This window comes from Eriocheir sinensis, chromosome 10, assembly GCF_024679095.1.
Source record: "Eriocheir sinensis breed Jianghai 21 chromosome 10, ASM2467909v1, whole genome shotgun sequence".
Classification (NCBI taxonomy): Eukaryota; Metazoa; Arthropoda; class Malacostraca; order Decapoda; family Varunidae; genus Eriocheir; species Eriocheir sinensis.
The window spans coordinates 14,009,553-14,033,856 of NC_066518.1; the positions used below are offsets into that span (position 1 = coordinate 14,009,553).

At 42.9% G+C, this 24,304-nt stretch overlaps 1 long non-coding RNA gene across 1 annotated transcript in view; it reads right to left on the reverse strand.

Moving 5' to 3' along the window:
* Window positions 1-22,681, reverse strand: part of LOC126996623 (uncharacterized) — a 91,524-nt gene extending 68,843 nt beyond the window's left edge. Inside the window, exon 1 of the long non-coding RNA XR_007751304.1 lies at window positions 22,571-22,681. This is a non-coding gene — a long non-coding RNA (uncharacterized LOC126996623). The remainder of the gene's footprint in view (window positions 1-22,570) is intronic.
* Between the last annotated feature and the right edge of the window lie 1,623 nt (window positions 22,682-24,304).

Sequence of the window (24,304 nt, forward strand, 5' to 3'; positions counted from 1 at the left end):
AATGAGGAAAAAGGGAAGAAGGTCAAAGTGATATATGGGATAGATAAAAAGAGAGTGAAATGGTAAGGTGCTGTTAGTCTTGAGGCGACAAAAGGCAGAAGATACGGTAAATGAACTGTGTCATCCAGCAAGCCTCCAAACGAGTGAACCTTGGTTTTGGCTCAGGAGACCTTCAGTCCTAGAGGCTTCGACTCACTTCGCTTCGCAAAAGTGAGTGTGCATAATGATGGGTGTGGTGGTGATGATGATGGAACGAGTAAAGGAAGGGCGAGAAGTGGCGCGGTGGTGTGGTTGTGGTGGTGTTGATCTTGGGGCGGGGAAAAAGACGTACTGGGGGGCGGGCGTTGAGGAAGAAGGATGGATGGGCGTATATATGAGGCTGAGGGAGGCTTAGCGTGAGATAGCGGGGGTCGCAGTATATCAGGAGCTTACAGAGTCAACCCATTCTCTCTCTCTCTCTCCTCTCTCTTCCTCTCTCTCACGAAAACCAAGAAAAACAACACAACACATCAAAATAACAAGAAGAGAGAGAACAAGGAGGATGAAGAGAGATACAACTAATGGAAGCCTTGGACAAAAAGAGGTTGGGAAAACATTGTATTTCGCAGCAAAACACACACAAAGCGCGCTCGGATATACCACCGCTGCTGTCCCGTCTTTGTGGCTAGAAGAAGACGGAGGAGGAAGGGGAGAAGGAAGGAGCAAGAAGTCAGTAGTACCAGTAGGAGTAGAGTAGTAGGAGGAGAAGATGAAAGACGAGATGGAGGAGAAGGAGGAGTAGTAGCGGAAAGACAAGAAGGTGAAGGAGAAAAAGAAAAAGGGTAAGAGCTGTAGGAAGTCTTTAGTACTAGAAAAAGTAAGGAGTAGGAGGAGGAGGAGGGGAAGGTGGAAGATGACAAGGAGAAGAGAGAGAAAGTAGAGGGGAAGGAGGAGGAGGAGAAAGCGAAGAAAAAGAAAAAGAAAGAAAAGGAGAAAGAGGATGAGGAGAAAGAGGAGAAGGAGAAAGAAGAAGAAAAATAATAGAAAGAGGAAGAGGAGAAAGACGAAAAGGAGAAGAAGAAGAAGGAGATCCAAAAATCAGTGGTACCAGAACAAGAAGGAAGAGAGAGAAGGAAGAGAAGCGAAAAGACGAGGAGGAGGAAGAGAGGAAGAAAGAGAAGGAGGGAGGGTAAAGGAGGTGCACGAAGTCAGTCTGAAGCAGTGGTGGCCGTGCGCAGAGGCGGCTTGACTCGGCTTGGCTTGGCTCGATGCTGTTAAGAAAAGAAGCCGAGACACACACACACAAGCGCTGACTCGCCCGCCGCCGCCTTGACCTACGCCAAAGAAATGTTTTACGACGGCTGTTTTTATTTTTGCGCGCTGCTTTTTTTGCGTCTTATAAAAGCGTAGCAGTGTTTTTTTCTCTTCATTCTCTTTCTCGCTTCCGTTCTTGACTTGGTTGTTTGTTTGTTTTGGGGATTTAGTGACGATGGCGAAGACGAAAAGGTTGGGTTGAGATTTGGTTGTGTGGGTAAGAGTGTGCGTGAGTGAGTGAGTGAGTCGTGGTAATGAGGGTGCTTTGGTATGTCAAGGTACTCACTCATACTCATATTTTGCTTCTTCATAGGCTTCCTCCTCCTCCTCCTCATCAACATCATCTTCTTCATCTTTCTCTTTTCTGTTTCATCTTTTTCTTCTCCTCCTCCTCTTTCTGCTTCTGCTTCTCTTCTTCTTTTTTCTTTTTTGAACATTTTCTTTCCTTCCACGCCTTTTTCTTCTTCTTCTTCATCCTCCTCTTCTATTTACTTTATCATATCCTCCTCTTCGTCGTCCTCCTCCTCTTTCTCTTAGCTTCTTTGTCCTCCTCATTACTCATCATATTCCTTCACTTCCACTCACCCCTCCTCCTTTTTCTCTTCTCTTTTTACATCTACTCCTCCTTTCTCTCTTTCCTTCCTCCTCCTCTCCCTCCTCATTCTTTCTTCCTGACAAGCAACACACCACTAACTCAAATCCTTGTTAAGCATATATTTCCAACATTTAATTTCATCGTCCAGTTATTGATTTTTTTTACTGCACAGTGTCAAAAACAGTGTGAGGTGGGTGGAAACTTTACACATGTTTTTGCTCACTAATTATTGGCATGAAAATGTGTATAATGCGAGAACTGAGCTGGGACGAGAAGGGGAGCGGGTGGTGTCTATGTATACAGTATGTGTGTGTGGTTATGGGCGACAGTCGAGGGCTTAGCGATGTTACTATTATACTGCACCGTCGTTAAACCCTACAGTCTGGGGGGAGTGTGAGGGGAGCCTTGTTGAGGGTCTGTTGATCGGGGGACGGGTTGGTTGGGGTGAGGGAGTATATGGGGAGGCGTGTTGAGGGGGTGTTGATCGAGGGACGGGTTGGTTGGGGTGAGTCAGAACAGGTTAACCGTCGTGAAACTGGATGAAATGAGGCCATGGAAACAAAAACACAGGCGGGTACAGCATCCCGGCGCGGACAACATGAATGTGAATTAATGTTAGAGGGCCGTTTACTGCATAGTTGTCTGTTGGGGGGGATCAGAACTGGGGAACTCGTATAAAACCGAGTGAAGTGAAGATACTAAAGAGGAACTAATATAAGGAAATGTGCTATCCAGACACGGACTATATGAGTGTAAATTGATGTTAGTCGGCAGTTCACTTCAGAAGGAACATGTGGGGTTGTCTGATATGGTACATGAAAACTGGATAGCTAGTAAAAACTGAATGAAATGAAGACACTAAAAAGAGGAACTAAGACAAGGGAATACACTATCAAGGCACGGGGTATAGGAGTGTAAATATATGTTTATTTATGGGCAGTTTACTTCATAAGGAATGCGAGGGATTGTGCTTTTGGGCGAATCGAATCCTGTGGAGCTGAAATGAATGAGGCTATTAAAGAAGAACTAATACAAACATAATATTTTACCCAGAAAAGGACTATAGGTGTGTAAATAAACATTTCAGACAGTTCACTTCATAAGAAATATGTGAGGTTGTCTGTTATGGTGAATTACAGCCCTGCGAAACTGAGCTAAATGAGGAGAGTAAAGAAGAACTAATAAAAACACATAAGATAATAATAGAAATGATATAGATCTTAGGGAAGTATAAGGAAGAATTAGAAATGTGTAAGGGTGTCTGCGGGGCTTACTCAAAAGAGGCGAACTGACGGAAAATTAGATTAAATGAGGAGAGCAAAGAAGAACAAACACAAGCACTTAAGATAATAAAGATAATGATACAGATCTTAGGGAAGCATAAGAAAGAATTAGAAATGTGTAAGGGTGTCTGCGGGGCTTACTCAAAACAGGCGAACTGACGGAAAATTAGATTAAATGAGGCTTCAAAAACAGACCACAAAGGTACGCGAATACTCTCTCCGGCAAGGGATTCCACAGTCCACACGTACGGATCTGAATAATGTTTTGTGGAGAGTTCCTGTGAAAATTAATGAGCGGGTCTGTCTGCTGCTGGGGTGCTTCAAAACAGGTTAAAACTGCCGTGAAGCTGGGTCAAATGAGGCCGGGAGAGCAGCTCAACAACAGGCAGCGGCACCAACCAACCATCGGGCCACGGAATAAATGGATCAGAATATTAATGCTTGTTGGTAGTTGACGTCGCGATGCAATGCTGCGATGAAGAAGATAATTGTAAAAAAGAATAACACGATCTGCCTCTGACTATGTGATAATTAATAAGCGCTTGTGGTCAATTAATTAAGAGTTGCAAAAATCAATACCATTAAAAGCCAGAATATAGTTTAAAACCCCTCATATTTGTTTTTAGAAACTCACCAAAACAATGCTACACTTCCTTCATATTGACATGGCAAATAATCCTTCTCGCTCCAGCCTGTCCAGCTTCCATCAATAAGATTCAAACGTTTTCCAGCATCCACCAGTCATATTTATCCTGAATTGGAAGGGGCAGCGTCAGTTATTTGTGGACTGGCTGCTGCTGTTACACTCGAAGGAGGAAGGGGCATGGGCCTTTATATCGAAAGAGTATGAATGATGCCAAAGTTTTAAGAAATATATGCAGTGAGTAGCGACGAGAGAGAAAAACCCATCGTCGTTGGAGTAAAAATAGTTACCTCTCAATCTGGTAACACGTTTTTTTACAGCAAAGAAAGCAGCTCAAGGGCAACAAAAAGAAAGTGTAGAAATAAAGCTCTCTAATCGCTGCTCCTATAGAAGAGAAAAGTAAAGAGTGGCCAAAAGAGAGGAAGAGAAAAGGAAAGAGTGGCCAAAAGAGAGGAAAAGAAAAGCAAAGAGTGGCCAAAAGTGAGGAAGAGAAAAGTAAAGAGTGGCCAAAAGTGAGGAAGAGAAAAGTAAAGAGAGGCCAAAAGAGAGGAAGAGAAAAGTAAAGAGTGGCCAAAAGAGAGGAAGAGAAAAGTAAAGAGTGGCCAAAAGAGAGGAAGAGAAAAGTAAAGTGGTCAAAAGAGAGGAAGAAAAGCAAGAGTGGTCAAAAGAGAGGAAGAGAAAAGTAAAGAGTGGTCAAAAGAGAGGAAGAGAAAAGCAAAGAGTGGCCAAAAGAGAGGAAGAGAAAAGTAAAGAGTGGCCAAAAGAGAGGAAGAGAAAAGTAAAGAGTGGCCAAAAGAGAGGAAGAGAAAAGGAAAGAGTGGCCAAAAGAGAGGAAGAGAAAAGTAAAGAGTGGCCAAAAGAGAGGAAGAGAAAAGCAAAGAGTGGCCAAAAGAGAGGAAGAGAAAAGCAAAGAGTGGCCAAAAGAGAGGAAGAGAAAAGTAAAGAGTGGCCAAAAGAGAGGAAGAGAAAAGTAAAGAGTGGCCAAAAGAGAGGAAGAGAAAAGTAAAGAGTGGCCAAAAGAGAGGAAGAGAAAAGGAAAGAGTGGCCAAAAGAGATGAAGAGAAAAGTAAAGAGTGGCCAAAAGAGAGGAAGAGAAAAGCAAAGAGTGGCCAAAAGAAAGGAAGAGAAAAGCAAAGAGTGGCCAAAAGAGAGGAAGAGAAAAGTAAAGAGTGACCAAAAGAGAGGAAGAGAAAAGTAAAGAGTGGCCAAAAGAGAGGAAGAGAAAAGTAAAGAGTGGCCAAAAGAGAGGAAGAGAAAAGTAAAGAGTGGCCAAAAGAGAGGAAGAGAAAAGCAAAGAGTGGCCAAAAGAGAGGAAGAGAAAAGTAAAGAGTGGCCAAAAGAGAGGAAGAGAAAAGCAAAGAGTGGCCAAAAGAGAGGAAGAGAAAAGTAAAGAGTGGCCAAAAGAGAAAAGGAAAGAGTGACCAAAAGAGAGGAAGAGAAAAGTAAAGAGAGGCCAAAAGAGAGGAAGAGAAAAGGAAAGAGTGGCCAAAAGAGAGGAAGAGAAAAGGAAAGAGTGGCCAAAAGAGAGGAAGAGAAAAGCAAAGAGTGGCCAAAAGAGAGGAGAAGAAAAGGAAAGAGTGGCCAAAAAAGAGGAAGAGAAAAGTAAAGAGTGGCCAAAAGAGAGGAAGAGAAAAGCAAAGAGTGGCCAAAAGAAAGGAAGAGAAAAGCAAAGAGTGGCCAAAAGATATGAAGAGAAAAGTAAAGAGTGGCCAAAAGAGAGGAAGAGAAAAGGAAAGAGTGGCCAAAAGATATGAAGAGAAAAGTAAAGAGTGGCCAAAAGAGAGGAAGAGAAAAGGAAAGAGTGGCCAAAAGAGAGGAAGAGAAAAGGAAAGAGTAGCCAAAAGAGAGGAAGAGAAAAGGAAAGAGTGGCCAAAAGATATGAAGAGAAAAGTAAAGAGTGGCCAAAAGAGAGGAAGAGAAAAGGAAAGAGTGGCCAAAAGATATGAAGAGAAAAGTAAAGAGTGGCCAAAAGAGAGGAAGAGAAAAGGAAAGAGTGGCCAAAAGTGAGGTCAATTTCTGTCTTCTACTGTTTGCCAACGCCGAGTTCACACCAGAATACAACCTTACATTTTTTCCATAACTTTTTTTAGGCTTAGTTCGTCTTATGGCACTACCAAGGGACGCCTCATAACGACACACACTGACATTATAGGATCTTATTATAGAATTTCGTCACCCGAGCACACATTTTTGAGAAGGCTTTCGTAGTTGTTGTGGGCATTTCCAGGGGTAGTTGTATGACCCTACTGGTAGTTTGACCCTTCTTTTATACCATGAACCTAAAGAAGCAATCATTAAAACCCGATTGACCTCCTTCATGGCCTTTGGAAATAGTTTATGTGAGAGGAGGAAGCGTCTGACAATACCGATCTTAGGGACTACAAAAAGCTAGCCTTTCAACCCGCACATGACGACCCAAAAGCGAACCAGTTAGCAGTCCAGAACCTTTTAATCGCATTTGCATTAACTCCACACATCGGGTTAACTTCTCCCATCCATCATCTCTCCCCTCACCCCTCATCCATAAAAGTGTCTAACTCCATTCTGAAACTTTTAATCCTATTTGCATCAACTACACATGTGCTTAACTTCTTCCATCCATCCATCCATCCATCCTCTTTGTTCTTGTTTCTGGCGGGTCTGTTTCGCTTATTTTTTTTACCTTGAGCTGTGACCTTTATAATAAAAAAGAAAGCTAAATCGTAACTTGCTTTAGCCTATCTCTGTCGCTTTGGGTACAGACAGGAACGAGGAGGAGGTGTGTGTGTGACAAGTTATTTGGGTATTCTATTCTTCATTCAGTTCTATTGATCGGTTTACTTCTATTTTTCAGTTCAGTCCATTGTTCTCTTCTTCAGTTCATTTATATTCTCCATTTTTTTGTTTTGGTACAGAACTTCCCTTTTCTCTAAACGTAACTGTCTTTATCTCTATCTATTCTCTATATTTTGTGTCATCCTTTCATCTTTCCGCATATTCTCCCATTTAGAAACGTATGTAACTGTCTAAATCTATTTTCTATTCTTTTGTTTTCTCCTTCCATCTCTCCTCATACTTTCCCATTCAAACTAAAAAACACCAAAAACACGTACTTTATAATAATTTCCATCGAAGAAGTATTTTAAGCAGACATCACATACAAAGCTAACTGTCTCTCTATTCTCTATCTTCTGCATCCTTCTTTCATCTCTCCTCATGCTTTCCCATGCTGATTATGACTTAAAAATCAAACAAACATGTACTATATTATCATTTCCATAGTAGAAGAAGAAGAATTTTAATCAAACACTTAAAACCAAATCATCACAGCCCCCCCCCAAAAAAATGACCTAACCTCTCCTACTCATTTTTCACTTTCATTATAATTAAACCAAAAGCGCGTGGCGGCGGCGGCTGGAGGGAGAGGCTTTTTGCGTGGCGCTAATCTGCAGGCGTTAGTCATTACCTGTAGAGGCCGCGGGGATTAGCCGGGGAGTGAGCCGCGGGAGCACACCGGTTAATGCGTGAAAGGATAACACAATGTAACCCGACTCTTAGGGCGGCGGTAGCGAGGCGCCTCATCAACATAATGGCCTGCGGGGAGAAGGTGGAGGAGGAGAAGGATGAGGAGAAGGAGGAGGGGGAGGAGGAGGAGGAGGAGAAGGAGGAGGAGGAAGATGGAGTGAGTGAAGGAAGAAGAGGAAGCGGAAGATTAGGAAGTGAAGGAAGATGAGGTAGAGAAGTACGAGCAGAAGAGAAAAGAGGAGGAGGAGAAGATGAACTTGGAGGAGGTGAAGAAGGTGGAGGAAGATTACAAAGTGGAGGAATTGAAGGTACAGATAGAGTAGTTGTAGTAGTAGTAGGAGGAGGAGGACGAAGAGGCAGTGAAGGGGAGAAGGTGAAGGAGGAAGATAAGGAGGAGAAATATGAAGAAAAAGAAGAAAAACGGAGGAATAGGAGGAGGAAGACAAGAAAACCAGATAGGGTAGAAAGAAATGCATTACAAAGATCGTTCTCTGTTGAAGGTAAAATTATAGAAGAAGGGAGAGGAAGAAGAAAAAAAGTAGAAAAGGAAAAGAAAGAGGAGGAACAGGAAGAGTAGAAGGAAATGAAGAACAGAACGAATACTCTCTTCTTAAGGTCTTCCTCTTCTTAATACTATAGGAAGAAGAGGAAGAAAAAGAAGAAGAGAAAGAACAAGAAAACAAGAAAAGAAGACAACAGAAAAATTACTCTCTACTAAAGGTACAACTAATTAAACTATATATAAGCTGCAGACCGTATTAAACGAGGCAACTTCAGGACTAAACAGGAGGAAGTTACTTATCCTATACATATCACATACAAAAATACATATAATCAAGCTTGAGGCAATAAATACGGTCCCAGGCATGTGTGTGTGTATGTGTGTACGTGTGTGTGTGTGTGTGTGTGTGTGTGTGTGTGTGTGTGTGTGTGTGTGTGTGTGTGTTTTATTGTTCGACGCCCACTTTACACGAAATAAGATTAACTTCCGACCACCTGCCCGGCTTCTTCCTCTAATTATTGTCCGGTCCCAGTCGATTAGGAAAGTTACAAGACCCCCCCCCCCCACCCCCTTTCTCTCTCTCTCTCTCTCTCTCTCTCTCTCTAAGACAAATTTCATACCATTTCTTTTTACGAATCTTCCTTTCCTCTTTCTTTTCCTCTTTTCCTCTTTTCTTTTCTTCCTTCTTCATTTTTCCTTTCTTCTCATTTTTTTATTCTTTGCTTCCTATTTTTTCTTCTTTGCTTTCATTTTCTTTTCATCTTTCCTTTTTTTCCTTTCTTCCATTCCTTTCCTTCCTTCCTCTTTCTTTTTTTCTTCCTATTTCTCCTTCCTTTTCTTCACTCTTCATTTTACTTCCTTTCTCCTGTTTTCTTCCTTCCTTTCTTTTTCATCCTTTCATTCTTATTTTATTCCTTTTTCTTCTTTCCTACTTCTCTTTCCTTCCTTCCTATTTCTTCCTTCCTTCCTTCCTTTCTTATTCTACTTGAGTTCACCCTTTCTCAGCACTTGTTCCTTATCCTTCCCATTTTCTACGCAATCTTTCTACAATGGGCTCAAATCATCTTCTTAAACCTTTTTGGCTACGTACGTTCTTTTTCGACCTATTATTTTTCAATGCTGGCACTTTCTCGGCTTTGTGGAACTCACCCTCTCAATTCACCCTCAAATCCTTTCCCCGATCTGCTTCCCTCTCTGTCTCATCTACGTTCTCGCCTAGTTGCTTAGGTCTCTCTCCTTCTCTCTCTTCTCTTCGTCCTCTTTGCCCCGTGTATTGTAGCTATAGGAAGAAGATTGTTTTAAGCCTATGTTCTCGTCCCCTTGCTTGGTTGGGTCTCTCTCTCTCTCTCTCACACTCCTCTTTGTTCTCTTTGCCCCGTGTAAGATTTCCATTAACTGGTGAATTGGGGAACATAGCGAAGGGAGGAAGGTAGTTTTAAGGCTTTATAAGAGTAACAGAGACAAGGAAAGGAACATAGCGAAGGCAGGAAGATGGTTTTAAGGCTTTAGTAGAGTAGTAGACTTAAGGAAAGGAAGGAAGAAGGAAAGGTAAAGATTTGGAGAGGAGTGACTTTATGTTGAACAGTGGCGTTTGTGCAAGACCTCCATTACTGTGTCTCACCTTTTCGTCTCTGTAAAGTCTCCATCAACTAATGAAGACGGGAAAATATGAGACAAGAGGAAGGATATTTCGAGTCAGTGTTATTCATTTCCTGTAATTATTTTCTGTTTTAGCTTCGCCCCTTCGCCGCTTCCTCCTCCTCCTCCTCCTACTTCTTCTCTTCTTCCTCCTCCTCCTCCTCCTCTTCATCTCTGTAATATTCTCGTCAACTACCAAATCAGGAAAAAAGTAGCGACAGAAAGGAAGAGAATTTTAAGCTTCTTTTCCGTTCTTTCCGTTCTGCTTTCTGTCTTACTTCCATTCCTCCTCCTCCTCCTCCTCCTCTTCGTCTCTCTAACATCTTCGGCAAGTACAGAATCAGGGAAAAGAATGCGACAAAACAGAAGGGAATTTTAGGTCACCATTACTCTTTTCCGTTCTTCTTTCCGTCTCACCTCCTTTCCTTCTTCTTCTCCTTCTCCTTCTCCTCCTCCTCCTCCTCTTCCTCCTGTTTCTCGTCCTCTTACTCGTCTCCGTAACAACCTCGTCAACTACAGAATCAGAATAAAAAGCGACAAAAATGAGGGGAATTTTCACCCAACATTAGCGTCTGACGTAGAGGAGAGGTCCGCCCGGTCTGGCAGAGGGCGGGCGGGTCGTCGTCGTCTCATGCGCCGGCAACGTCTCCTCGGGGACGTTATTACCGAAACGAGGCAAGGCACCGGCTCACTAATTAAAGAAAACGAGGCCGTCATTAGTTGTCGGCTGTCCCGGGATACGAGAAGCCTGGAATATCTTGGGGCGCGAGGCACGAGAAAGGGAGGGCGTTTGGTCGGATTTCTTAGGACGGTAATACTCAGCCGCCTCCGCCGCCTCTCATATCCGCTATTTCTGAAAGTCCAAAAGGAGATCAGTCGGGTTTTTAATGAGTGTTTTTATAGGTTCACGGTAAAGAAGAAGGGTCATAAAACTACGCCTGGAAATGCCCTCAACTCCTAGGTGTTCTTAGGTCGGTAATTCTCAGCCGCCTCCGCCGCCTCTCATATTCACTATTTCTCAAAGCCGAAAAGGAGATCAGTCGGATTCTAATGAGTGTTTTTATAGGTTCACGGTACAGAAGAAGGGTCATAAGACTACCCATGAAAATACCCACAACTCCTAGGTCTTCTTAGGTAGGTATTTTCAGACGCCTCCTCCTCCACCTCTCACATCCACTATTTATAAAGGCCGAAAAGGAGGTCAGTCAGGTTATAATGCGTGTTTTATAGGTTCACGGTACAGAAGGGTCATAAAACTACCCCTGGAAATGCCCACAAGTCCTAGGTCTTCTTAGGTCGGTATTCCCTGACGTCTCCTCCTCCGTCGCTCACATCCATGACCCATTTATAAAGGCCGAAAAGGAGATCAGTCGGGTTCAAATGAGTGTAACGCAGTGATTTCAAAGGTTCAAACGCCAAGAAAGGAATGTGATTTAGCCTGGAAAACACTGATCAGAAGCCAAGAAGGAGGGCATTCTCTCTCTAGCTAGCTTCGTCGACCTCCTTCGCTTTAATCAACAATGGGAATGCGGTGATTTTATAGAGTCAAACGCCAAGAAAGGAATGTGATCTATCCTAAAAAACACGGATCAGAAGCCAAGAAGGAGTCCATTCTCTCTCCATCTAGCTTTGTCGACCTCTTTTGTTTTTTATCAGCAATGGGGACGCAGTGATTTTATAGACTCAAACGCCAAGAAAGGAATGTGATCTAGCCTGGAAAAACACGGATCAGAAGCCAAGAAGGAATCCATTCTCCCTCCATCTAGCTTTGTCGATTTCTTTCATCTTTATCAGCAACGGGGATGCGGTGATTTTAAAGGCTCAAGCGCTAATAAGGAATTGCGATGCTGACCTAAAAAAAACACGAGTCACAAAGCATCAGGGAAGGGGTTTGGGATTCCTCGACTGCTTGCGTTTTTAGGTCTTGAGGCAGCGGTGATTATGAAGGCTTAGATTGAGGTCAGGGAGGGAGAAAGTGAGATGTTGACCTGGACTGAACTGGGTCACAAGGCAAGAGAGAGAGGGTGTCCTGTTTTTCTCACGTTAGGATGTAGTAATAGTAGTAGAATCAGAAGGGTGTTGGATTAATTAATTTGCAGAGTCCCTTCCCTATCTTCCCTTTTCTTTTCTCTTCCCAGCCCCTTTTCCCTTAAGTTTTCCATTTGCAATGATTTGGAGAAGCTACGAGAAGGCGGAAAGAGAGGAAGCAGAGTCCTAACCAACCTTCTTCTCTTCTTCTTCTTCTTTTTTGTTTCTTTTTATTTGATTCGTCTTCGTGTTCCTTCTTCTTGCTTCTTTTCCTCTATTTCGTCTCCCTGTTTCTTCTTCCTTGTTTCCTGTTCGTGTTTTCTCTTTCTTAATTTTTTTCCATTTTCCTTTCTTGCAGTTTTCTTTTCCAGTGTGCTGCCGAAAATACAAAAATTAATACAGAAGAGAACTTGACCATCCTTCCGTTTTATTTCAGTTTCCTTCATGCAGTGTGTTGGAGAAACTTCGAAGAATCATAAAAGAGAAGTCGAGTCCTGACCATCTTCCCATTTTCTTCTTATTTCATTCTCACGTTTTCTTCCACTTTTCGTATGCTGTTCTATGGAGTAACTAAGAGCATTATACAAGAGACTAAGAAGAGTCCTGACCATCCTCCCATTTTCATCTTCGAGGGTTCGGGAAGGGATGAAGAAGCAAGTATTCGAGGCCCGACCCACCCAAGCACCCACCTCTCGTTTTCTTTCAGTCTTCCTCCCCTCCCTCGACCCTCTCACTCACTTGCTGAAGGAGGCGGCGAGGAAAGTTTATTGGCTCCTCTCGCATTTTTGACCGAGATCCAGCTTTTATTTTCCTCATCTTTTTGTTTTATGTTGACTTAGATGAGTGTGGGCGGTGGGGAGGAGGCGTTGTGGACGGTGACGACGGTGGTGGTGGTGGTGGTGATGGTGGTGGTGGTGGTGGTCCTGCTATACCAATGTGACTTGTACCATGACGTTCTTCCCATCCCACACCTTATATAACGCTGTAAGTACATGGCCTTCTCCACACACCCTTGCTTGCTCGCTCTTATACTTCCACTCCTGCTCTCAAAATCATACCTTTCCTTATGTAATCTGATAAATATACGCCCTAAGTCCTTTTGTGTTAGTTATTAGTCTTACTGTCTCTGCCTCTGTTGTTAAAGAGTAATATGGGAAACGCAACGTAAGGTTTTAATGAAGTCGAAATTTTACTCGCATACTCATAGTTTCTCTCATGTAATCTGATAAATACATGCCCTAAGTCCTTTTGTATGAGTTATTAGCCTTACTGTCTCTGCCTCTGTTGTTGAAAAGTATTATAGATAACTCAACGTAAGATTCTAAGTAGTAATTTTGCGTGTTTTGTGCTAGTTGATGCAAAACGTCGAAACATTATCTATCGGTTGATAATCAAGTCGACTGTTCAGCTAAGTGAGTTTCTCCCTAAGTTGATACTTCCCCTAAGTCAATTATAACAAGAAATCGAACCTTTAGAACGCAAAAAACATCGAGGCCGTATCTGTCAGTTGGTAATTAAGCCGACCGTTCTGCTCAGTCATTTGTTCCATAAGTCAATAGTTCCGTTAAGTCAATTATAACAAGAAATCGAACCTTTAGAACGCAAAAAACATCGAGGCCGTATCTGTCAGTTGGTAATTAAGCCGACCGTTCTGCTCAGTCCTTTGTTCCATAAGTCAATAGTTTCGCTAAGTCAATTATAGCAAGAAGTCGAAACCTTTAGCCGAGTCCCATTGTCCCTGAAGTCGACGGTCCAACTAAGTCAATTGTCGCAAGAAGCAGGCCATTGATTTCCTCGCCGAGAGCCAACTAATCGAGCTGGAAGGTCAAGTTGGCTCTCTCCTTCACTGGGTAAATAGTGTGTGCAAATTTTCCTTGGTTCTGCCCGAGTGGGTCCGCGGGGAGGAGGGACGCGTCTCGCCGGGCTATTTCCAGCATGAATTATAAAACGAGGTCGCCCGGTGTCTCGCGGCAGAGCGAAGCGGGATCATATTTTTAGAAGACTTTCGTGCGTCACTTACATTCCCTTACCTAACCTATGAAGCTGTATATCCTTCAGTTCTCCTCCATTCTGGGACATGTATATATATCAACGCAAGCTATTTTCTTAACTCATAATTGTGTTTCAACCTACGCATGGATATATACATAGATGAAGCTTTGGTAAATGAGTGAGTTTAGCTGCCAAAATGTTTAAGGATACGGCCTTATTATGTTCCAGGGACGAGAGGAAGCACGAAAATGCGTATTACAAAGTCGAGACCCTTTCACCGCGTATTACAAAGTCGAGACCCTTTCACCGGAGGGACGGAGGATAGGACGGAGGTTATGTGTTCTGCTAAAGACATTACGTCCCAAACTTCGGTCATTACGCGGCCTTTGGAGTGTGGTGGATCATGAGCCCCGCCAGACCCACTCCTCGAGGATATAAAGAAAGGGATCTTCTTACTGATGTGGACTAGAAGGGAAACCACAGACGAATAATGAATAATAGAAATGAATGAAGAGAAATTGCATAGATTCAGACCCAGGAAGGAGATAGGAAAGACCTCGTTTACGAATATAGAAGAAAGAAGCGTTATTGATGATGTGGACTGGAAGGGAAACCGCTGACAAATAATGAAGAATAGAAATGAATGAAGAGAAATTGGATAGATTCAGACCCAGGAAGGAGATAGACAAGATCTGGTTTACGAACAGGGAAGAAAGAAGTTATATTGAAGAGGTGGAAGAAGGGAAACCACGTATGAAAAAAGATAATAAAATGAATAGAAATGAATGAATAGGAATTGGACAGATTCAGACCCAGGAAGGAGATGGGCAAGACTTGGTTTACGAAGAGAGAAGAAAAAAACACTCACTGAAGATCTGGAATAAAGAAAATCACAAAGAATGAATAGAAATTAATGAACTGAAATGGATAAGCTCGAACTCAGGAAGCAAATACGCAAGACCTAGTTTACGAACAGAGAATGAAGATGTAGAATAAGGGAAACCAATTTAGATAAGGAATGGAATAAATTAAATGAAATAACAGAAATTGGATACATTCACACCCAGAAAGGAGATTAGCAAGACCCCGCTTACGAGTAGGAAACAAATAATGCACATATTTAGTTAGTGGAAATATGATAATACGATTTCGAAGGAGCTTATACAAGTTTATGGCAGTGCAGAACAGGTCGTATACAAATGACACTCTGGAACAAGCATGTGTAGCCTGCCATCCCTATCTAGTCTCCGTATATCCCTCTGTATCCTCGTGCATCCCTCTTAATACCCGGACTTTAGATGCAGGAGCCGGGGCCGAGCAGCAGCATCCCGGGGCCGGTCACGTAACCCAGAGAGAGGCGGAAGTTCGGGCGGTCCAACCCTTCGTCTGGCGTAATGAGTAAAGTTGGTTTAGAGAGCTGTCTCATCTCGAGGCGGCAGGCAGGCAGGCGGGCAGCTCCTTAGGTGAAAACACTCCCCCACGCTGCGCTCTTCAAGGTGACGAGATGCGGAACTTTGTACTAATGGGAGACGTGGCGCGGGTGAAGGCTTTGTTGGTACTTGTGTGCGTGGGGGTTGCGTACTGGTGGATGGCGGGCTGAAGACGTTGTTGGAGTTAGTTTGAGAAGTTAGGTACTGATGAATGGCGGGCGTGAAGGCTTTGTCGGTACTTGTGTGAGGGGTGCTGTACTGGTGGATGGCCGGCTTAGGACATTAATGGTCGGTATTATAAGACGATTTGGCTTCTCACATCACCTATTTCTAAAGGTCAAAGAGGGGGTCAGTCGGGTTGTAATGAGTGTTCCTCAGGTTCATGGTATAGAAGAAAGGTCAAATTACCACCAGGGTCATAAAACTACCCCTGGAAATGCCCACAACTCCTAGGAAAGCCTTGTCAAATATGTGTTCTTGGGCGGCGAAATGTCTTATAATACGACCCAGTCTGAGTTAGTTTGAGAAGTTATGTACTGATGAATGGCAGGCTGAAGACATTTTTTTCAGTAAGGGAGGCAGCTCAAGGTAAAAACAAAAACAAAAAACAGTAACTAAAAGCCCGATAGACTCTGCTCCGATAAAAGAATAAAGAACGAGAGGCCAGAGGAGAGGTCAATTTCGGGTGGAGAGGTGTCTTATTAGTACTTGTGTAAGGAACTGTGTACCGATAGACAGATAGGCTTAAGACAAGGCTAGTACTACTTGTGTGAGGAATGTACCGATAGATGACAGGCTGAAAACAACTACTAATATCCTTACCACTGACACCACACCACCATCAACACTACTACCAAACCAAGACCACGACGAACCTAGGGAAAGCAACTCGATAGCCTGTAGACCATAAAGTTCTCGTATACGACGTGAAGAGAGCTCAACCAACCTAAGGGCAAGTACCTGAGACTGCAGCGGGAAGGGGCGGGAAGGGACAGGAAGGGGCGATAAGGTAAGGTAAGGTAAGGTAAGGTAAGGTAAGGGAAGGTAAGGTAAGGGAAGGGAAGGGAAGGAGAGGAAAGGGAAGGGAAGGGAAGGGAAGGGAAGGGAAGGAAAGGAAAGGAAAGGGAAGGGAAGGGAAGGAAAGGGAAGGGAAGGGAAGGGAAGGGAAGGCAAGGAAACGAAAGGAAAGGAAAGGAAAGGAAAGGAAAGGGAGGGGAAGGGAAGGGAAGGGAAGGGAAGGGAAGGGGAAGGAAGGGGAAGGAAGGAAAGGGAAGGGAAGGGATGGGAAGGGAAGGGAAGGGAAGGGAAGGGAAGGGAAGGGAAGGGAAGGGAAGGGAAGGGAAGGGAAGGGAAGGGAAGAAAAAGTTGACAGAAAGGTATGGAGGCCTACTGAGTCACATATATGGATGACCGGAAAAATCTTTAGGCGCACCAGACGAGTCCAACGCGTCATACCAAATGGGTCTTCAGTTCGACGGCTTCCGTGACCCATTTAGCCATAGAAGAACCGGCGGGATCAAAGCCATATCGCCGGGTTTAATTATCAGAGCCAGCAATAAGCGAGGACATATATTGGATGATGAAGATGAGGGGTCAGGAGGAGGAGGAGGAGGAGAAACAAGGTGTGGATGAGGAGGGGAAGGAAGAGGTGCAGAGAGGGTAAGAAGTAGGAGGAAGGGGTATAGGTGGTAGAAGACAGGACAGATATAGAGGAGAAGGGAAGGGAGAAGAGGAAGAGGAAGATAATGAAGAGGAAAGAGCGAAGACTATTACATATTCTTTTAAACCTCATGAGAAAAAAATAGCCTAGTCGTCCATTAGCTTACACCTTTCTCTAATCTAGCCCCGTTTAGCGACACAAATAGATAGATAGATAGATAGATAGCAAAGTAGTCAGATAATAAGAGACAGAGATAGCACGGCAGTAGTAGTAGTAGTAGTAGTAGTAAAGTCAAAGAGAGAGAAATTAGTGAGAAATAAAGAGAGGAAAAAAGAGTTAAGAGAAGTTATAGTACGTTGCAATGAAAGACAGACAGATGGTTAGATAGATAGTAAAGTAATAAAGTTGTAGTAGACAGATAGTAAGGTCGTAGTGAAGTGGGAGACAAAGTTAGGGACAAATAAAGAGAAAAGAAAAAGAGTTAAGAGGAATTATAATAAGTTGCCATGGAAGAAGAGTTTGTGCGTGTGAGGGGACGAGAGAGAGGAAGGGCTTTCTTTTGATATATACGACCTACTCCGTCTCGTATGTTGCCTTGGAAAGAGTTTATCAGCGCTAACATCCTCCTCCTCTTCTTCGTCTTCTTTTTTTTCCTCCTCTTCCTCCTCCTCCTCCTCCTACTTTCTTTTTCTCATACTCTTTCTCTTTCTCATTCTTATACTCTTTTATTTTCTCTTCCTCTTCCTCCTCCTTTTTCTTTTTTTCTCCTTCCTCTTCTTCGTTTTCTCCATCTCCTCCCCCTCTTAATAATAATAATAATAATAATAATGATAATGATAATGATAATGATAATGATAATGATAATGATAATAATAATAATAATAATAATAATAATAATAATAATAATAATAATAATAATAATAATCCTCTTCCTCTGTTTCTTTCTCTTCCTCCTCCTCCTCCTCTTTCTAATCATCTTTTTTCTTCTTCTTCTTCTTCATTTTCCTTTTCCTTTCTCTTTTTCTTTTTCTTTTCCTTCTTCTTTTTTTCTTTTTCTTTTTCTACCTCTTTATCATCGTCTTCTTTTTCATCTTCATCATCACCAGCTTTTTCGTCTTCATCTTCATTTTCATCTTCATCATCTTCTTTTTCGTCTTCTTCCTCCCTCGCCTCCTCCTCCTCCTCTTCCACCTCCATCTCCCGGGGTTTGCGTGCCTCGCCCTGATCATTAACCTCGCCCTTATTATTTTACCTTTAAAGAGGACACACTCGCAGCGAGACTAATCCTGTTTTTAAGCTTACGATCTTAGCAGCAATTTGCAATATATTTCTCGCGTATTAAAAATTCTTCCTCGGTCCTTAATACCACTACCATCACTACTACCACCCCTACTACTACTACCACTATTACTACCACTACTACTACTACTACTACTACTACTACTACTACTACTACTACTACTACCACTACTAATACTTACTACTACTACTACTACTACTACTGCTACTACTACTGCTACTACTACTACTACTACTACTATTACTATCCTCCACTTTATGTTCTTCCTATCTTTCTTTTTCACTTCCTATCATTTTTACTTCTTTCTGTTTTTGCATTCTCCATTTCGTCTTCTCCCTATTTTTCTCTCTTCTTATCTTCCTCCTCCTCACCTCACCTCTTGATTTTCTCTTTCATAATCTTTTTCCCTCTTCTCATCATCCTCATTTCCCTCTGTTTCTTTGTTTTCTATGTATTTCGTCTTTTTCCTATTCTTCTCTACTCTCCACTTCCCCCTCCTCCTCCTCCTACTCAGTTTTCACCTTTATCTTATTCTTCCTTTTCCCTCTTTTCATTATCCTCACTTTCCTCTTTTTCTGTATCCTCTATTTCGCTTTCTTTCGTTTTTTCTTCTCTAGTTTCCTCCTTTTCATCTCGCAGTTTGATCTTGTTCTTGTTCTTCTTTTCATCATCCCTCTTCTCCTCTGTTTCTGTATTCTCTTTCTCTTTCTTCCTATCCTTCTTCTCTAGTTTCCTCCTCTTCCTTCTCCTCATCTTCGCATCTTGATCTTCCTTTATCCTTCGCATCCATGAACTCACTCACTCTCTCACTCTCTCCTCTGTCTATCTCTCTTTTACAGCGTTCGTAACCAAGCTAGTTTTGACCTCGCGTAACCCTCCACCCCGCGCCGCGCCGTGCCGTCCGCCCGTCGTGTTGATAGTACAAGAGCGTTGTTGCATCGGCTCGTAATTTTGCTAACGGGGCGCGGCAGCTTGCACTAATAGGTCACGGGTTGTTTGTTTCCACGGGGCTTATAATATTATGCTGTGCTGATCCGTGCGTGGTGATTATTGAAATATTGTGAGGCTGTTTTGTTTATATCTATTCCTCCTCTTCTTGTCTCTTTATTTCTTACCGCTTTTTCTCTCTCGTTCAGTCTCTGTCTCCTCCCTGTTCTCTCCATTCGCTACTCTTTGTCTCCTTCCCCTTCTTTCTCATGTCTCGATCTTTCATCTCCCTCTTCTTCCTTCTTCTTCTTGTGTATTCTTTCTTGTATCTCTCCCTGCTCCTCTCTTCTATCTCCGTCCTTTCTTCTTTCTTCTCTCCTTTCCTTTCTCATTTTTAACACGCCTTTCTTTCCCTCCCCTCTCATTCCAATTAATTATTTCCCTGTCTTTCTTTTTGTTGTTTATCTTCATATCTTCATCCTTTTTCCCATTCTCAATCCTTTTCTCATTAAATTTCTCTCTCTCTTCCTTATCTAAGTATCTCTTCCTCATCTTTCCATCTCTTTCTCAACTCTATTTCTTTCCCATCTCTACATTTTTTTCTCATTTCTCTACCTCTTCCTCATTCTTATATCTTTATCTCTCCAGCTCTTCCTCTTCCTTTCTCCATCTCCTCATTTCTCCCTCTCCTCCTCGTCCCCTTTCACCAAAACAAGACACTGGAACACCGGGAACCTCCAATCCACCTCGCCGCCATTCGCTTTCCCTCACCCAGAGCTGTTTGCCGCCCGGAAAGTTCTCTCGCGCCCCGCCGCTGAGTTATGCGCCTCGTCAATATAACTTTACGCCTTGTTCCCGCGTCTGGTACTCTGGGAATGTGCTGTGTCGCCGGTGAGGGTGTGACGAACTGCCGGAATTTGAAGAGGAGTCAGCGGTTAGTACTTTTTTTCTCCGTTCTGAACTCGAGAAAATGTATATTGGTCTTACCCATAAATATCTCACCCAAGGCTGCTGAGTAACGTGGCTGGGAAGAGATTATCGCTTTGCATTCACGAAGGCCTCCAATACCACTTAGGCAGTGCGACCCAAAGCTATGGTGTTCTGGCAGGAGTCAGGTTGTGTCGGGCCGGGATGAGACATTGGACTGGCTGGCTGGGGTGTATCTCTCTCGATCATATTCTTTAACATTTCGATGCCCAAGGACACACACATATTCGACACGACTTTCGTAGGAGTTTTGGGTTTTTCCAGGGGTAGCTTTATGATCTTGGTGGTAGTTAGACCATTCTTTTGTACCGTGACCTTAAAATAACACTCATTAGAGCCCGACTGATCTCCTTTTAAGCCTTTGGAAATAGTTGATGTGAGAGGCGGAAGCGTCTGACAATGCCTACTTTTGTCTCATCAGCTACGAGTTCATAACGGCACCCAACCTAACCTAACCTAACCTAACCTAACCTAGCCTAACCTAACCTAGCCTAACCTAACCTAACCTAGCTTAGCCTAGCCTAGCCTAACCTAACCTAACCTAGCCTAACCTAACCTAGCCTAACCTAACCTAACCTAGCTTAGCCTAGCCTAACCTAGCCTAACCTAACCTAGCCTAACCTAACCTAGCCTAACCTAGCCTAACCTAGCTTAGCCTAGCCTAACCTAACCTAACCTAACCTAGCCTAACCTAACCTAAACTAGCCTAGCCTAGCCTAGCCTAACCTAACCTAACCTAACCTAGCCTAGCCTAGCCTAGCCTAACCTAACTTAACCCCCCCTAACCCCCCCTCCCCTCCCCCCTCCCCCTAACCCCCCCCCTCTCCCCCCAGACACCCGCCGGGCCGATGTACAGTCTCCCATAAGCGTATATATATATATTTGCTGTCTGATATACTGGCAGTTATTAATTATTCCATATGTCATTTCCACGCTATCGTAAATTTTCCGTCAGTTTGATAATGAATGCTGGAAATTTTTTATATACCATCACACAAAATTCTTCATGCAACGTTTGGCTCTGAAGCTGCATAGGGAGGGTAATGGCGGTTATTCTGTTCATTGGATTTACCTTTTGTCTCTATTTACCTGTTGTTTAATTCCCTTTTGTTCCCCGGCCGCGGCAACAATGGGTGGGTCGCGTGGCCAGCAGGTTGCCGCGGTTTTCCTTTTTTCCCGCAACTCGCTTCCCGCCCAATTAAAAGAATCCCACGCGCACGAAAATAATTGTTAGCCGTTGATGAATTTGCTTTTGATCATATTTGTAGTTGTTGAGATTTAGTTGTGCTTCTATATTAGTCAGTCATTAAGGTAAGGATGCAAAGTCTCCGGCGATGCCCTAATACGAACTCGAAAATTCTATAACTGACATGAATTTGCAGTTGATGATGTCTGCACTTGTAGGAACTTAGCTACTGTTTCTGCCTTTATTTGTTACTGCATTAAGGACACAGAGACAGTCTTCAATGGCGCACGTGAACATACTCAAAAACTATTTAACTTACTGACGAATTTGCAGTTGTTGATATCTGTACTTGTTGGAATTTAGCTCATGTTTCTATCTTTGTTTGTTATTGAGTTAAGGATGTAGAGACCGTTTTTAGAGGAGCCATTGAACGTAGCCTATTGGAAAATTGTAAAACTGATATGAATTTGCATTTGCTGATGTCTGTACTCCTTAAACTTACGCTTATGTTTCTATTTTTTTATGGTTATTGAACGAAGGATACACAGACAGTCACCGGCGACGCCCTTAAATAACCTCGGTAACTGCTAATATCTGTGCCTGTTTTAATATCGTAGGCGTTTCTACCTTTGCTAAAATCTTCGACAGTTTCCGGGGGTGCTTTTGTGTTAACTCGAAACTGGTTTAACTGACGACTCTGTATTAACTGAAAATATCTGTACTTGTTGTAATGCCGCCTCCGTTTGTACCTTTCTTATTAAGTTTTCCGCACCAAGAATACCGACACTAACTTATGCATAGTTGTTAATATCTGTGTCTGTGGGGATGTCGCAACTGATTCTACCTCTGTTTACAAGTTTTCCGGTCTAAGAAAGCCAAAGAAGCGGAAAGTGACGCTCTTCAACAAATTTTAGAATTATGAAAATGACGATTCCGCAATAACTGCATATACCTGTGTCTGTGGAGATGTCGCAACTGTTTCTACCTCTGTTTATAAGTTTTCCGACCTAAGGATGCGGGCAATTCTCAGTGGTGCTCTTGAATAAACTTTAAAATTATTACAATGACGATCCTGCAATAATTGTATATATCTGTCTGTTGAGATGTCGCAAGTGTTTCTACCTCTGTTTATAAGTTTTCCGACCTCAGGATGTGGGGGATTCTCAGTGGCGCTCTTGAATAAACTTTAGAATTATTACAATGACGATCCTGCAATAATTATATATATATCTGTCTGTTGAGATGTCGCAAGTGTTTCTACCTCTGTTTATAAGTTTTCCGACCTAAGGATGCGGGGGATTCAATAAACTTTAGAATCGCATATCGCCGAAAATTCTGCAAGTGGCGACATCTACACCAACACGAACAGTAACTGATTAACCGTGTGCCACTGAACCAAAGCAGCAGACAGTCCTTTATTTTCTACAGCAAGGGAGGCAGCTCAAGGGCAAGAAGCAAATATAACACCAAAATAAACGCTGTTCCGAAAAAAAAGAAAACAGAACGAGAGGTCAGGAGAGAGGTCTATTTCGGGTGGAGAGGTGTCTTAGCGGGGCCCCTACAATACACACACGTACAATACAAACAAGAAGCTACACTTACCCCTTCATCAGTCAGTCAGTCAGGCCACGCAGGCAGCATCACACGCCCTCAAAATACCATCGCCGTTAGAACTTTGTAAATAGGCCCTTTGCGCTGACGGCTTCTTTGGTCCCCCGAGAGAGAAATTACGTTTAGCAGGTGAAAATATATCCTGTAATTACTCTATTCAGTGATGATATAACAGAAATGATAATCGTTAAAAATATACGGAGGGAAATTGAAGGAAGAAAAATACATAAGTGATAATAACTATGACTAATGATGTCAGAAAATTATATGACAAAAGAAAACATGATTATAAATACTAACGAATTTTTTAAGACCACGCACGCATCTTGTTATTTCGTATACCAAAAAATGATCTTCGGTGTATAAATCCACCACCAAAGTTTTCTCTTATAAATAACGTAAGACGAAAAATAGACGAGAGGAAAACAAACGAAAATAAACACTAATAAAATATAAAAGACTCACCTTACTATTCCATCTATGAGCTATGCAGTGTTGAAACCCAAAAATCCAGTAATAACGGTTTCTCCTCCTCTTTGTTCGCTCGCTCGTCGGGTCAGACATCACCACCGCTGGAACACGCACACGAGGCCGCGGAATAACACGATACAGGACGGAGCCTTAAAAATAGCGGATGTTCGCGGCCACTACAAACAGACAGACAGGCTGGACGTCATGGGGCTTGCTTGCTTGCTTCCGTGTGCTCGGGGCTAATGATGGTGAAGATGATAATAGATGATGATGATAATGATGATGGTTGTAGTGGTAGTAATGGTAGTAGTATTAGTGGTGGTAGTGGTAGTAATAGTAGTAGTGATAGTAGTAGTATGAGTATTAGGGCCAGTTTCACAGTTCCCCATGATGGGTTAGTAAGCTCCCAAACCAATACCAGAGCCTTCGAAATATCCTTGTATAGGGTCTACTGTTTATATTTAAGTTCACAAATTTGATGAAACTATACGGGAAAAGTCTTGTGTATTTAGTGTGGCATCGAAGACCTCACCATTTTGGATTGTATGGGATTCTATAGTTTGGCTCGGGCTGTTACGAAGACACTGTGTTGGACTGTGAAATCGGCTCTTGGTATTTGTAATAGAAGATGGAAGTACAAATATTACAGTAATGATTAACACGCAAAACTTTACAACCACAATAACCAGCAATATATATTTACAGAAACAATACATTTAAACATCCTCCTCTCTACGTAAGCCAGTAAATATGCACATCACCACCCAACACCCTCACCCATCCCACAACATTCACCAACAATAACAATAAACAAACGATGAAAGAAGACCATTATATTACACCCACCTACCTCCCGGCTGACTGACTGATGGCCACTTCACTCAACTCACTTTTTTTAATATAATTCACGGAAAGGAAGAAAAGAGAGAAAGAACATCAAAGCCACGCAGAAACGGAGAGCAAACGAGTAAAATCTTTTAGCTCTCTTCATCCAAGCCAAAGGTGGGATGCTAGGTGCGTGTGGGAGAGGAAAGGGATAGGATGCTGGGGGCTGGGTGGGGGCGGGGGCTGTAGTACCTCTTCTTCCCCCTTCTTCCCCCCCCCCCTCTTTTCCCTCTCTCCTCCAGCGTCGGGCGTGGCATTGTCTGGGGTAATGGAGGGCGCCGTGGCTCGCTTGTCGCAATAATGGGGCCAAGAAGCGTCCTCTCGTCCTCTTGTGCCTTCGGGCGGGCGAGGGATCCTTCAAGCTGCTCC